The sequence below is a fragment of the Herpailurus yagouaroundi genome, unplaced genomic scaffold, assembly GCF_014898765.1.
Source record: "Herpailurus yagouaroundi ecotype Mexico unplaced genomic scaffold, PumYag 28, whole genome shotgun sequence".
NCBI classification, from domain to species: Eukaryota; Metazoa; Chordata; class Mammalia; order Carnivora; family Felidae; genus Herpailurus; species Herpailurus yagouaroundi.
Window position 1 is genome coordinate 66,895,263 of NW_024412376.1, and position 16,162 is coordinate 66,911,424.

At 38.6% G+C, this 16,162-nt stretch overlaps 1 long non-coding RNA gene across 10 annotated transcripts in view; it reads right to left on the bottom strand.

The window, feature by feature from the left end:
• The window catches only part of LOC121030453 (uncharacterized), a 73,063-nt gene that overhangs the window by 43,812 nt on the left and 13,089 nt on the right, over positions 1-16,162 (bottom strand). For 6 of the 10 annotated variants that reach the window (XR_005790221.1, XR_005790229.1, XR_005790241.1 and 3 more), the window contains exons 1-3: positions 12,281-13,737; positions 9,330-9,492; positions 3,743-3,821 (exon numbers count right to left, since the gene is read on the bottom strand). This is a non-coding gene — a long non-coding RNA (uncharacterized LOC121030453). Of the gene's footprint in view, positions 1-3,742; positions 3,822-4,688; positions 4,813-9,329; positions 9,493-12,280; positions 13,738-16,162 lie in introns of those variants that run through there. The other 4 variants (XR_005790235.1, XR_005790214.1, XR_005790210.1 and 1 more) reach the window with 3 other exon arrangements.

Below are 16,162 nucleotides of genomic sequence, written 5' to 3' on the forward strand. Positions count from 1 at the left end.
CTGTGTCTCCCTCTCTCTCTGCCCCTCCCCCGTTCATGCTGTGTCTCTCTCTGTCCCAAAAATAAATAAACATTGAAAAAAAAATTTTAATAAATAAATAAATAAATAAATAAATAAAATAAAATGAAAGCTGATGTAAAATAATAGTTTAGATTTTCTGACCAGTAGGGGGCATGAGAGTTTCTGTTTTATTTAAAGTACTCCTCCCCTACTGGGTACAATGAATAAAACTGCTTTTTTTTTTTTTTAATTTTTAAAAATGTTTATTTATTTTTGAGAGAGAGAGCATGAACAGGGAGAGGGGCAGAGAGAGAATCCCAAGCAGGCTCTACACTGACAGTGCAGAGCCTGAAATGGAGTGTGAGATCATGACCTTAGCTGAAATCAAGTCAGACACTTAACCGACTGAGCCACCCAGGAGCCCCTAAATTTTTTTTATTCTAATGTTTATTTATTTGTGAGAAAGAGAGAAGAGACAACATGAGCCAAGAAGGGGGCAGAGAGATGACACAGAATCTGAAGCAGACTCTAGGCTCTGAGCTGTTAGCACAGAGCCCAACATGGGGCTTAAACTCACTCATGAACCGTGAGATCACAACCTGAGCTGAAGTCGAACACTTAACAGACTGAGCCACCCAAACTGCTTTTTAAAATATTTTTACTAGCTAAAGAAAAACAAAATGGAAATAATCAATAGAGAATTAATTCTTGGTTACTGCTCTTTGTTCAGTGATCATTTCATCAAGATGTCCTCCAAACAATAACTGATCATCTGAAGGCTCTGATTGATACTCAATATTCCATCCATGGGGACAGCATCCCATTTTGCAGAAAACGAAAGCTGTAAGACAATTCTCTTCAACTCACATCCTTGCTATTAACTGTGCTGCCTTCTCAGCAAACCGGGATTCCTATGTTTGATATATGCAAGTGTCACAATATGATTTTTTATGTTTAAGGCACATGACATTAAATTCACAGAAACTCTTTGAACTTGCAGAGAATATTCTCTGATTTTAAGCTATGTTCAGCCTTGGCAAACAAACAAAAACTATGTTTCCTGTTCACAAACCACTTCCTCAAAATAAATATGCACAAAAGGTATGAATGGAATCTAAATAATTATTTGAAACCAAAAGAAATCTGACGAATTATATGCATGATTTCTCTCTGTCTTGCCTTATTTTAAGTGTGTGTGTGTGTGCGTGTGTGTGTGTGTGTGTGTGTAAAATATAGAGGAACTAAGTTGACTTTCTCAATCATCTAACAGCAATCTCAATGGCACTTTTTAGGATTCTTCTTTCTAAATCACCATGTAAGGGACAAGATTGCATGGCCAGACAGTGGGGGACAGCAGGGGGGGAAGCAATAAACGTAGACTGCCGCAAGAGCTTTCAACCTTAATATCCCCAACATTGATTACTTTTAAAGCCATATTTCACTTCATATCACTGTTTCCCCTTACCCAACAGGAGTGTTTTAGGCTTTATCTGACATATTCCTGTATGTCTATCTAGCATATTACTGTAAGAAATAAGCTTCTCCTTTTACCAATCAGCTCTCTGAAATTCAGGAATTCTCTGGTCTCCCTGATCTGCATAACCCAAGGAAGAAAGGCATAAAACATGGTTAATGACTGCTTCAGCTACAACTGCTTGCTCTGCTCACATGTGCTCATGCTCTCTCTCTCCCCCTCTCTCTCCCCTCATTCACACAAGCCAATAGGAGTAGTTTCTAAGAGTGCTCTACTGAGTCTGTTAGAGTAAGTTACAGATTTCTTGGGAGATGAAGGGACGATTATGTCCTACATTATTTCCTCTTTCTTGAAACCTCTGTTTCTCTTTTTTCTATTCTAGCTCCATCCCCTTGGCCTTCAAACATATTTGATTCTCCTGTGCCCTAAGACACCTTGAATCACACAGTCCTCCTAACCTACCAGCATCTCTGCATCTTCCTTGTACTTTGAAGGTAGTCAACAAATACTGAGTGAAAGAACAGATTTCCATAATTTTCCACCTGACATAAAATTGATATTTTTATAAAGAAACAGGAAGGTAATTCCACTGAAAGGAAACAAAACTCAATATAGTGTTTTTAGACATTCTCAGCTGGACAAGAGCTAAAATTTAACATGAAAAAACAAGCTGAATAAACGGTATCTTAGGAAAAAATACTTGTTTCCTGCTGTGAAAAATAAGTTAGCTACCAGACTTTCATTAATAAATTGATAACCATTGGTGGCATTACTCCCGGTGGGAATTGTACCATATTGCTACAAAGCTAAAGTCATAAAGGCTAGAGGCCAACGGTCTTATGGAGGAGAAAGGATTTGCACTTAAAAATAAATAGGCAAACAAAAGTCAACCAAAGATGTTCCTTCATTCACTCACAAACATTTCATTCTCAACCCAAGCAGAGGTAAACTAAAAGGCCTGGCCTCACAGAGCTTCTAGTCCAACGGAAGCTACACACAAGGGACAATGATCTCCGGTCTGTGCATTGAGGGTGGGAAGTAGAGGTACTTAATTCACACTTGAGGGTTCACAGTTGGCTTCCTTCAGAGTATGATACCTGGTTTAGCCAAGTGAAAAGGGAGAAGAACATTCCAGGCAGAAGAAACAGTATGTGTGTAGACCTAGAGGTAGCTGACTAGGGAACTTGAAAGTTTTCCCGTCATTTATTTATTGATTTAAATACTTACTGGTTTTATAGTTATGAATGATGAAGATTAAAACTATTTATAAAGTATTGGTATGATGTATAGATCTTTATAAATGTATAAAATAAAGCAAATGTGCTTCAACAAATGTACGTTTGAACTCTTAAGAAAGAGAAATCGCCAGAGGCCAAAATAAAGCCAATTAAAAATCAAATGAGTAAGCCAGTATTCATGTGAACTGATACTATGTCAGACCAAGGAATATTTGCAGATATATATAATGAAGGGTACTTAATGCCCAAGCAAGCAGGAAACAGCGTAAATGGGTAATGGTTCTCCAAGGAAAGCTGAAACTTTTGAAAGAACTGAATTGAAGCAATTCTCAATGCCTGAAGTCAGAAGCCACAAGAGTAGCATCAGATCCCCATGAAATTCAGACAATAGAGTTCTTTGATTGAGGCTGTTGGGAGGAATCAATTTTTTACTCTTGTCTTTCCAAATGAAGGAACACCTCTAAAATGACACTTTTAGCCTCTTGTTCCACCTCTAACTCAACTCAGTCAAATACCCTACTGGAGGGTCATAGACATCAGTCCACACCCCTTAAGTGGGTGAAGTAAATCTAATAAAAAGCAGTGAATGCTGGAAATTTGTTTCTTTTCCTTACCTTTCGAACCCAATATAATCCAGTGTAAGTTGGAAATCCTAGGTAAAAGTGTCTGGTTGTGTGGCCTGTTTCAAGATCTAGCTTGCTAAAGGGGTGGGGTTTCAGGCAGGGAATGTAACTTAGCAAACCCATTTAACCATAACATGTTCTCCAACCTATACGTGTTCTTCAAACACCTTATTTACCTAACTATCTCTGCAAAGCTCCACACCAGCCAGCATCACATGGTTTTCTCAGAGTGCTATGCCTATCTCCTGTAAGGTCTTTCTAGACTGTCATTCTACAATATCAGTGGGCCACTTCAGTCAATGGCCTCTCCTGCTTCTGACCAATGTGGTAAATCTGCACTTTCCTGAGTCTGTCCATCTGCTGTTTGAGGGACATAATGTACAAGTCAGAGCATTCTTCTTACTTACGTGCTAGTGGCTGTATAGAAGGCAGGAGCGAGACAACATTGAATGAGATCCCAGGAATGCAGTGCTTACGGCCTAAAGACTTGAAGAAAAGCATAGTTGTAAGGTATGTTGTTCTATTTTGTGTTATAAAATTCTGAAAGGTAAATTTAACATGACCAGAAATTATCGTTCATATTTTTCTTCTGCCTATTCTAAGACTTGCATTTATGATGATCATCACCTGATGACCATCAGCTCACTGGCAGCCAGTATTCATAAGCAGCACAATGGATGTGGCATCGTCAGAACTAATAATATAACCAATATAAATAAATGGTATTAGGGAACTGCAAAAACAAGAAGATACTATTTTCACACCAACAGGTTCTAAAGAGCCACAACATTGTGAGTATAACAGAGTTGCTCTTTTTTTCTCTCAGTGGAAATTATGAAATTAGGGAGGAGGAGCACATTTGACAATGAAATATACAAGAAAATTGTTCCTGAACCTGAATAAGAAGAGATGGTACCGGGGCGCCTGGGTGGCTCAGTTGGTTAAGCGTCCGACTTCAGCTCAGGTCATGATCTCGCGGTCCGTGAGTTCGAGCCCCGCGTCGGGCTCTGTGCTGACAGCTCAGAGCCTGGAGCCTGCTTCCGATTCTGTGTCTCCCTCTCTCTCTGACCCTCCCCTGTTAGTGCTCTGTCTCTCTCTGTCTCAAAAATAAATAAACATTAAAAATTTGAAAAAAAAAATATTTTTTAAAAAAAAAAAAAAAGAAGAGATGGTACCTAGACACTGCTAGTGTGAACTGATTTTCACATGTGCTGCCTGGACAATGAAAAATGTAAACTTCGCTTCTGTACCCAATCTTCTAAATTTTTCATTGAAAATTTTAATTGTGTTAGCCTCCTATTGCTGGTGTAAGAAATTACCAGAAATGCATGCACTTAAAACTTATTATCTTACAGTTCAGGAGATCCGAAGTCTAAAATGTGTTAGCGCCGCTGCATTCCTTCTAAAGGCCGTTTCTCTGCCCTTTTGAGCTTTTAGAGACTGCATGCATTGCTTACATCGTAGCCTCTTCCTCCATCTTCAAAAAATAATGTAAATTCTGACTCTATTCCTTTTAGGAAAGCAAACATTTATATGATAAAATAGATTTTATGGGGCTTTTGAAAGATGTAAACAAAATGTGTTAAGTGCCTAGCACAAAAAGTACACAAGTGGGAGACTGGGAGACATGGTTATTGTTACTATTTTCATGATGATGATAATGGTGAAAGATTTCTATCCCAAAAGTTAAAATCTTAAGAAGAAAAAACTGACTACTGAAAGCACATCCAGAACGAGTTAAACTTAGATTGTACTTTGCCATTTACCAAGCTCTTTCACACACATGATCTTATCTCATCTTACCCGCAATTCTGTGACACAGGCATTATTTTCATTCCTGATTTTATGATGAAACTGAGTCTTGAAAACTCAGTTGCTTCACCACTTGTAGTCTGCATTTTGCCACTTGAACCCAAGACTCCCCCCATCAAATCTGCTATACTTTTCATTACAAAATAGTTCTGCTCTCTAACAGTTCCAAATGCTCAGGTGTTTATTATGTAAATCAGTAATTTTCAAAGCCGGGTTCTGGGCCAGCAGCATCAGCATCAGCATCACCTGTTAAAAATGCAGATGCCCAGGCACCATGTCTGAAGTGCTGAGGGTCAGGATGGGCAAGATGAGTTTTGTATTAGCCCTCCAGGTTATTCTGATGTACTCTAAAGCTTGAGAACCACTGATCTAAAATATTGCTCTCTTCTTCTAACTGCTTACACCCCGAGATTAAAGCCACACAAAGCCATGTAAAAAATGATTCAGTGATTAAACTGACACTTTTATTAGAGAGAATTCTAGAAGCTTGAAGAGCAAACTCATTGAAAACTTTGTTCTAATTATTTGGATTTTTCACCTCAACAAAAGTACAACATATTCTGTCTGTGTATGAAAGAGAAAAGTAAAAACCTGGGGGCTTTAAGATTGAATTTCAATAGGGACAGAAGTAGGATAATAATGATGGCTTCCATTCATTTATTAATCTATTGATGGACAGTTGGGCTGCTTCCATAGTTTGGCTATTGTAAATAATGATGCAATAAACATCAGGGTGCATGTATCCCTTCAAATTAGTGTTTTTGTATTCTTTGGGTAAATACCCAGTAGTGCAAATTCCTGGATCCTAGGGTAGTTCTATTTTTAACCTTTTGAGGAACCTCCATACTGTCTTCCACAGTGGCTGTACTGGTTTGTGCTCCCAGCAGTGAACAAGGGTTCCTTTTTCTCCACATCCTCACCAACACTTGTTTCTTGAGTTTTTTATTTTAGCCATTCTGACAGGTGTAAGGTGATAATTTGCATTTCCCTGATGATGAGTGATGTTGAGAGCATCTTCTCATGTATCTGTGGGCAATCTGTAGCTCTTCTTTGGAGATATGTTTGTTCATGTCTCTTGCTCATTTTTTAATTGGACTATTTGCTTTTTGGATGTTGAGTTTTATAAGGTTTTTAGATATTTTGATTACTTCTCCTTTATTGGATATGTCATTTGCAAATATTTTCTCCTATTCAGTAGGTTGTCTTTTAGTTTAGTTTTTTGTTTTCCTTTGCTGTGCAGAAGCTTTTTATTTTGATGTGATATATATATATATATATACATATATATATGTATATATATATATATACACAATGGAATCTTATTCAACCATAAAAAGAATGAAATCTTGCCATTTGCAAAAACATGGATGGATCTAGAGTATAATGCTAAGCAAAATAAGCCAGTCAGAGAAAGACAAATACCATATGAGTTCACTCATATGTAGAATTTAAGAAACAAAACAAATGAACAAAGGGGAAAAAGAGACAAACCAAAAAAACAGACTCTTAACTGTAGAAAGACAAGCAGATGGTTACGAAAGGAGTGTGGTATGAGGGATGAGTCAAATAGGTGAAGGGGATTAAGATACATTGATTTCGATGAGCACTGAGTAATATACAGAACTGCTGAATCACCATACTATACTAATACTGAACCTAATGTAACTCTGTATGTTAACTACACTGGAATTAAAACTTTTTAAATATGTTGTGGGGTGCATACATACATACATACATAAAATGATGGTTTCCAGAATTTCCTCTCCTATATTATCTATGATTGCTTAAGCAGGACCTTGAAAGATTAGTCTATTATCAGTCCTCCTCCTCTTCCTCATTGATCATATGCTTTGAGAACACTTAATTGCAACAGGCCAGAATGACGCGATTACGTCCTCTCACAGTTGGAACAAAGACAAATTGTATGTGGCATGCCACAGGCCGAGAGGGGCAAAGGGAGAGCTGACATTTTATATGTTATAAATACTGCTTACTCGTAGTTCATCAAATTGTTTCTAGATCTGGGAGTAAGGGCAAAGGCTCTCATTCTGATTTACCATCTGTGTCCTGATGGGTTGAATCAATATCCAGGAGCAATTTGGGAGGGCAAAGATCCCTGCAGGTTGCCACACCAGAGGTTTATTAGCAGAAGCTAGGGATCAATCAAGCTTTGAAAGAGGCCCTGGGGAAGACTTGCAAAAAGCATCCCTCAGGTAAAGCAGTCTGCTCCAAGTCTACCATGGAGAGTAAGCATTTCAAAGGAGATTTAGAAGAGAAGGTGAGGCTAGCAGTGCTTTCATCAGAAGCCCAGATCTAGGGTAAGGTTGGTTCTCTGCTCAGCCTTAGGCTTTCCTTGTCCCTCTAGTTTGGAGCCTCTTCAAAACCTGGGGTATACTCCACATGAGAATGGGGTTATTCCAACTCTTCAGGGAAAGAACTCTGCCATGGCCAGGGAAGAGACCCTGGCATCCGTCCTGTCATAGGTACAGTGAAACATCTTTCTGCAGAGCCCTGCACCTTAGTTGGCTGGCCCCCAAGAGCCACGAAGCCTGTGTCCTGGGCACAACTGGCAGGTGATTTCATGCCTAAAGATTTCTATAGAATCACCAGAGGACAATTCCCTGCAGCATAGCAAGGCCTTCTAGCGGGGTAGAGGGAAGGAGGCGAACATTTATTGAGCAGTAACTATGTGCTAGACCTTTTCCATACACTAACTAATTTTATTCTTACAACAATCTCATTTAGTAGATAATTTTATCCCCATTTTTCAGACCAGAAAACAAGGCAGAGGAAGTTAGGTTACTTACTCAAAGTCACACAGCTTGCAGGTGGCACAGCCAGAATATGAACTCGGGTCTGGCTTCAAAGTCCCTGCTCTCCTCACTACAGTGCTATCACAGCAGAAGGAGCCCAATGAGCTCACCACCTGTCTCTGAGCAAAGGGCACTTCAGGCCTTCCCGTGTGGCTGTTTCCAACAGATCAATGGAGGTCACAGTGTAGACATCACCTGTGCCATCTTTGTTGGCCCACAGACATACATCCTAATTATGTTGTCCTGAGGGAGGATCATTATGCACTTTTCCTACCACTGAACAAGGAGATGGGGATCAAAGGACAGCTGAGTCCTCACGGATGATCCCTATTTATTGTACCTATTCCTCTTTCTCCATCCAAAAACCTCTTTCCTCCATGTTATCCCCATACATCCCAATTAAACAGAAAGCCATCATCAATTTTTTTGCTATCTCTTACAAGAGTAAAAAAAAAGGCTAAGGAAAACATTTTATTGCAAAGGCCAAACAGCATTTGCTGCAATCTGCTTATTTCAGCACAATCCTCTAAGTGCTGTTTTATTTGCCCTAAACAAGCTTGATATACAACACAATCATAACCTTAATGATATTTCAGCCAGTTAATCATTCATTAGGCTAAGTCAGAACAGTCTTCTGCGAAGTTTGTATTCCCATTTTCAGGTTGGCCAAACTGACCTCTTTTAGAACAGACTGCTTTCTTCTTGAAATATATAATGTATTATTCCCAAGTGGAGATTTTAACGATCATGGAATAGTGCGGTATTTACTGATACTTCACTCTGTATTCGCCAACTACAATTATATCCTTCATTTTACAAGCTGTTTGCCAGGACAATTCCATGACAGAATCCATTCTTCCATACTAGGGCAAGGTTCCTTGGAAGCACTAACTTAGGGGTGCTAATTGCCAGGCAGGGCAAACAATCTGGAATGGAATAGGAGAAGAGCATTTGTAGACAGCCCAGGGTATTTTTGCCATGGCCTAGATAGATGTAGGAAGGAACACTTACTCTCATCTTTGTAAGCTGATTTTACTGTGGCCATTTGGTCAGCAAATCTAAATTCGGAAATTCGCCTAAGGAATAAAAATGGGTATACACTGCAAGAGTGAGGCATCAGCCTCCAGGATACAATGTCTACTTACTAAGAACCATCATAGGGTGCTCTGTCTTCAATGGGCAGAATATATGGGTCTGAGAAATAAAGAGTAAAGGTAAAAGTTGCCCTATTGCCACCACTTCCCACTCCAACTCTGGCCTCTATGAGTTAGGAAATCCTATTTCCCAAGAGGCCAATGGGCAAGAAAAGAAGTTACCATCCCGGCAGGAAAAATTAACCCACGGTAACAAAAGATAGGGTTGCTCTTACACCGTGGGAGCAGAAAGAAATATGTTTGGTACCCAGACTCATCCACTGGAGCATCTTTTAGTATTTCTTTGCCAAATTTCAGAAGGAAGTGGGTAAGTACAGCCACCACAGTGTGAGCCAGAGTCCTGGGCTTCTCAGGGAAAGCCCCTAAGGCAAGGCAAATCTAGAATGAAAACAGAAGAGAGAGATTGTAAATTCTCATTTGTGACCCCAAGGATAGCTGCCCTCCTGGGGCTAAAAGTTCATCCCACTAACCTATTTTTCCTCAGAAAAAGAGACCAATCAGAATCCTAGAGGAGCTGTTCCTAGCTGAAGTAAATTTATTATATTAAGCAAGTTGACCCAAGCAGTGCAAGAGGTGGATTTTAGTGGATACCGTGGTGTACTGACAAGATTCATCTCCTACCAGAGCCACCTCCACCCTAACCCTGGCACACCAAGGCACACCAAGGCACAAGGCACTCACTGTCCAGGCTGTCCCGACTGTTGATTGCTGACAATGTCAGCTCACAGCTGGGCCAATAAATTGTCCCAGGCTGAAGGTCAAGGTTACACTCTCTCTCCAGGGGCAGCCTGCATCCTATCACTGGACAATGAGGATTCGAACAAAGACCCAACCCCCTTGTCTGAGTGAGGTACAACTCTGAAGGGCTATTCCAGTTTCAGACTTCCTCAGAGGATTGGCCAAGGACTTTGCTGCTTTTGCATAGCAGACTAAGTTCCTCCCCCACCCCCCACCCCACCCACCCACACATCCAGTCCTGCTGCCTTCACTCACTCACAGGTGGTTACCCAAGAGCACTCCCCAATAAACTGCACTGAATTATCTGTCTTCAAGTCTGTTTTTCAGGGAACCCAATCTAAAATGAATGTGAATAGTGGCAATTCTTAAATGAAGGGATTATTGAAGGTTACTGTCTCCTTTTTGCATATCTGCATGTTCAGATTTTCAACAGTAAACATAAATTGTATCTGTAGTAAGAGTTACATATGCATACATACACACTGCATATATATAAAGTTTCTTAGAGTCTCTAAGTGCAGAGGAAAACAGCCATTTTGGTGTGACCTACAACATACAAAATGAAGAGAAGACATTTGGAGGGAAGAATATTTCATCACATTGTCATTTGAATTTGCAATTTTCTAGTTATTGGTGTGTTTGAATAAATATTTCATGTTCAATGACCAAAATGAAAAAAAAAAAAGAAGAGGAGACAAAACCAATACAAATAGATTAAATATATTAGTGAAAAAAATCTTGGTAACAGACAAAAGAAAACACCCTAGAAACAAATAATTCATTGAAACGGATTCAAAATATAAATATGTATAGTATTATAATTAAAGAAATTATAGTATTATATATAATATATACATTACATGATATTATTATATACACTATATTACATTATATTTATACCACTATATTGTATATATTATTATAATTAAAGGAATTAAATTGCTCTTTTAAAATTTTCCCATAAAGAAGAAAAAAAGATCTGTCAGGCTTAGATAGGTTTACAATAAGTCTCGTCAAATTTTTAGAGAAAAATAATTATTGATGAAAATGAGGTCTACAGCAATCTTATATACACTGGTTTAGGGAGATATACGACTCTGAAAAAGGTATTCGGTATTATTTTCCCTCATTTTTTAAATCCATTTTAAGGTGTGTGTGGTTTTTTTTAAACTAAGTTTTAGATGCACATTTGGTCCTCCAACAGCTTCTTAGGATGTTTATGAAATAATTTTTTTTTACCAATAACTTTTTATTTGTTCATTGGATTTTCCCAGGGTAAAAAGAGAAGGGGAAAGGGTCAGCATGTGTGTTACAAAACAATAGCAAATGGGAAAGGAAGTACCCGGCACAGCAAAATCAGCCACATAAACACCCCCCAGAGATGTAGTCACTAAAGACCAAGGGGGCTCAGTCTCCTGCAGTTCAGAAATGAGGGGGAAGGGATCAGGGAAAGAACAGATAGGTACAAGCTTTCCTACCCCACCCCACCCCCATAAGTTCAAGATTTCACACAAAGCTTTGGTTTCTAGCAGTAAACATGGAGTTCATTAGTTCATCTCCTATTTAACAATCTTGTGGCCACTTTGACATATGTTTCTTGCACCTGCATAAAAGTTCCTGAGTGACTTGGATTATACATTCATCTTCCCTTCCTTGGCCTCCAGACCCTATCTCTACATGGAAGGCTCCCCTCATTGCTTCTGCTTCTCTCTACCCTAAGATTAGAGATTAAAGTAGGGTTGATCCATCCAAATACAAGTGTATTAGTATGAGTCACATCAAGGAATGGTCTTGACACAGGATACTAGGAACGAGAAATGGAGTGTTTACAGCTTTTTCATGGTTTAAAGGTGTATGGGGCGGGGGGGGCTTTTGGGGGAAGGAGGATAGGGTAGGAGTCAAGTTTTTAGGATAGAAGATCTTGCCCAAAATAGGAAATAGGGGAAGGAAACGCAAAAGAAAGGATGGTTCAAGACGACCACATTTTAAGACAGGTCACCAAGCTGTGTTCCAGATTCTCCTCTTGTGAAATAAAATTTTTGAGATGTGTATAACAGGAAAACATCTGTAGTCTATCCCAATATTCAGTTGATAGTTTGGATAGGCTAGAATTCTAAATTAGAAAAATAAGCAATAATCTTGTTCATATTTGGAAGGCAATGCTCTTTGATCATCTAACTTCCAGGATGCTGTTGAGAAATGTAAACCCATTATGGCTGTGATATGGATGTCACCTGTCCTTGCCATCTCACCCTATCCCCCCAAATCACAGCAATTTAGAAAATTCTTTCTTTTTCCCCACATACATGAAATTTCACTTTGTGCCTGAGTGTTGTCCCATTTTCACCCACTCTACTAAGCACTTGGTGAGCCTGTTCAACGTAGAAAATAATCAGCTTTCAATTTGGGGGATTTTCTTGTGACTTACCTGCCTTATGATTGATTTCCTGTCTTCTGTTTTCCATTTTCACATTCTGAACTTCTGTTTCTCAAATGTCATAACTCCTGGACTACTCCTCTAATTTCCTTATCTTTTCTTTGTATTTTTAATGTTTTCTGGGGTGTTCTTTTATCATCCAACTCTTTTATTAAGTATTTCATTTCTTCCATCATATTTTTAATTTCTAAGAGCTGTTTCTGGTTCTGTTTAATTTTCACGACATCGTTTTTGTTCCAGAAAAACATATATTCTCTTACATCTCTGAAAATATTAATGATAGATACAGTTCTATTTTTATTTTTGAGGTTTTATCCGTCCCACATATATATATAATAATTTCATCCATTTATTTTGCTCTTTCTTTCATATTAGAGATTTCCTTTCTCAAATGTCTCCTTGATTAAATGTTCATTTTTAAAGGTCTATGACTAAAGTCCTGGTGAGCTTGTCAACTGTGAACTTCCCTGTAGCGTGACCTAGGTGGGCCATATATTGGGGAAGGTGCAATGTCATTTTCTTTACATCTTTCTACGGACTGGTCAGATCCCCCAGAGAAGACTCTTCCAAAATCTTGTATAGAAAGCAAAGGCCTGGCTTCCAGTGTTCTAAAAAGTGAATAAGGTGGATCTCTCAGTATTTAAAAGGCACACATTCAATTAATCTTCCTATTTCTTTACAGTATCTGTGTCCTCAACTGTATCTACTTTTCCTCAGTCAAGTTCTGTTTTAGCTTCTCTGGAGAATAATTCTGCTGGGTGTGAGGGATAATTACTCATGGGTTAGTATAGAGAAGGTGATTTGAGAATTTCACTGCTTTTTAAAACACTTTCAATCAATTCACCATCTTTCAGCTAGCTCTTTTTATCCCATCTTCCAGAGATACCTATTATGGAGTCTTTTGAAGATTCTGCAGCATACATTAAGTTGGTCTGACCCCTCACCCTATCTTAGGTTTGGCTTTCTCAGTTCTACCAAGTAATTTACCATTCATCCATCTACTTTACTGATTTAAAAATTTTATTGATACTGTCTTGTCTTCTCTTTTCCCCATCGCTGTGGATTTTTGCCTTCTTAAAAACTTTAGTGTGATTTTAAAAGGAAATAAAAGTGGACACATGTATTAGGACTACTGTCTTTACTAAGAAATGTGACTTTAAAAAAATGAAGATGCACAGAGTCTATTACTCAGTAATTTCACTTCTGGGTAAACTCTTGACATGTGTACCAGGAGAGATGTACAGAAATATTCATAGCAGTATTAACATATCAATAAAAAGTAACTCATGGATGAATCTTAAAAACATAATGGCTTGTTGTTTAAAAGTTACAGAAACATATATACAGTATAAATTGTTCAGTTGAAAAACATTAAAAAATCCTAAAAATGTATTGTCAGTTACTAGTATCTTTAATATAATAAAACCATTTAAAAAAGCAAAGCAATGATAAACATAAAAAAAATCAAAGCAGGGGCGCCTGGGTGGCGCAGTCGGTTAAGCGTCCGACTTCAGCCAGGTCACGATCTCGCGGTACGTGAGTTCGAGCCCCGCGTCGGGCTCTGGGCTGATGGCTCAGAGCCTGGAGCCTGTTTCCGATTCTGTGTCCACCTCTCTCTCTGCCCCTCCCCCGTTCATGCTCTGTCTCTCTCTGTCCCAAAAATAAATAAACGTTGGAAAAAAAAAATTAAAAAAAAAAATCAAAGCAGTAGTTACCCTTGGTTGGAGAGAAACAGAGTTAAAGTTGGGAATGAAAATGAGCTTCAACAGTATTGGCAATTGTTAGAGTCCCCACAAGCAAACCCTGATGTGAGAACTTAAGTGTAAGTAGCTTATTTTGGAAGGTTATCCCAGCAAATACTGGTAAGAGAGTAGAAAAGTAAGATGGGAAGGGAAGGAAAGGCAAAGAAAGGAAGTGAACATAGGGTAAGTTATAAGCAGATTCTTACTGTGGACAACTGAGGCTCAGTATCACTGGGGACCTCTTGAAGACTGTATAGAATACAAGTCAAAGTCATCCTACCTGCGGGACAAAGAAGTTTAGATATCTAGCTCCCAGCTCCCACCCATTATTAGTTGAGGTATGCTCCTGATGGTCTTAACTCCCCCTATGTCCAGCATGCCCTGCTTCTGGGGCTGAGCATCTTTCTTGACCAGAGGAAAGCCTGCAGGCAAAGCATCTCAGGTGCTTAAAACAGAGAGCCATCAGTGCTTTTTGGGAATAGTGAGCACTGAGGGGGTAAGCCTGCCACAGTACTATTCTAGTTTTTCAACTAGGAGTGGCTAAAATGGGATTTCTCTGTTTATTCTTCATACTATATATATGAAATGTATTCTTTCATAACAATGCTAATGTTAATTAAGAATATTAAGTAAACTTTTATATATGTCTTGAATTCCCATTTTCTTCTTTGGGCAATGTTTGTTAGAAATGTGAACTTCAAAATATGTTTCATTTTCACTGACCTTCTGCTCATTTGCAGTAATGGGGCCACAGATTCCCTGGTGTCATTGGGCCCTAATTCATTCTCTGAACAAGCTGGTCTTTCACTGAAGGAGGGCCATTGTAATTCAGTGTAAATATGGTCATTTATAAAGCAGCAGGAACTGATTTGCAAGAACTCTTCAGACAGTATATTTTAGGAGAGCAACATGGTGTGAAATTCAATTCAATTCATGTCTCTGTTTTTGTATTATATGGATAATTTTTACATAGTAAGATTTGGGCTTTAGGGGTTTTAGAACTCATATACCATTGGCTAAGACAAGTTTTTGGATTATAATTAACTCAAATCCCAATTATGCTATTCCAAGCAAGAATGGTTCTTTATAATCCTCTTTTCTGGGACCAGAATATTACAGTTTAGTTTCTTGAGCCAGATGCATTTTAGGCTGTGCTTATGGAGCAGGTCCATTTAACTGACCAAGACAATAATAGCTAACAACTGGATGTTTTATAGAATAATACATTGCTGTTGGACTCAAGGGGGAAACTTACTAATTTGTATTGGGTTACACAAATAGGCCAAAGGTGCTTAACTGATTTTAGAGAATTATCTCTGACAACTCAAAATCATTGGAGCCAACATGTCTCTATGAAATCAGTTACAGAGACAACAAAGTATTTATTGACTAAATTACCTTTCTAATACATCAGCTTAAAAAAAACTCTGAAAAGAGGTTTAAAAAAATCTCAGTGCCTACCATGACAGGCATAACTGTATTCTGTGGCACAAAGTTTGACTTAATCCACTAGGTGAAAACAATTTCCTCTAAGGCAGCTGAAGGGTAATAAAAACACTCTTTACAAAGGAAGTGACAATTATTAGCTTGAAGGTCCTTAGTTTTTCTCTGAACAAGACAGTCTCATCAGTCTACCTCTGAAAGCGAGTCTCTATTTACACTGAAAACAAACTGATCAGAAATTATGGAATGACCTGTTTCAGAACAGCTCATAAAAAATGGACTCTATAGAGGTGGGGATGTAAGCAGAAGAGAGCAGTTGGTAACATGACATGTTTTAGGGGACATTTCTAACAGGAAAGTAAAATACGCTGTGACTCCCTTTAATTTTACACATCAATCTAGCCTCAAGGCCTACTTGGTGAGGCAGACAAATTTAGTATTCCTTTTGTAACTGTAAATGCATCTCTTAAAATGAATTAGTCATTAGCTTTTGAAAAATTAAAAAAAAATTTTTTTTAACATTTATTCATCTTTGAGAGACAGAGAGAGACAGAGCATGAGTGGGGAAGGGTCAGAGAGGGAGACACAGAATCTGAAGCAGGCTCCAGGCTCTGAGCTGTCAGCACAGAGGCCGACGCGGGGCTTGAACTCACGAACTGTGAGATCATGACCTGAGCCGAAGTCGGAC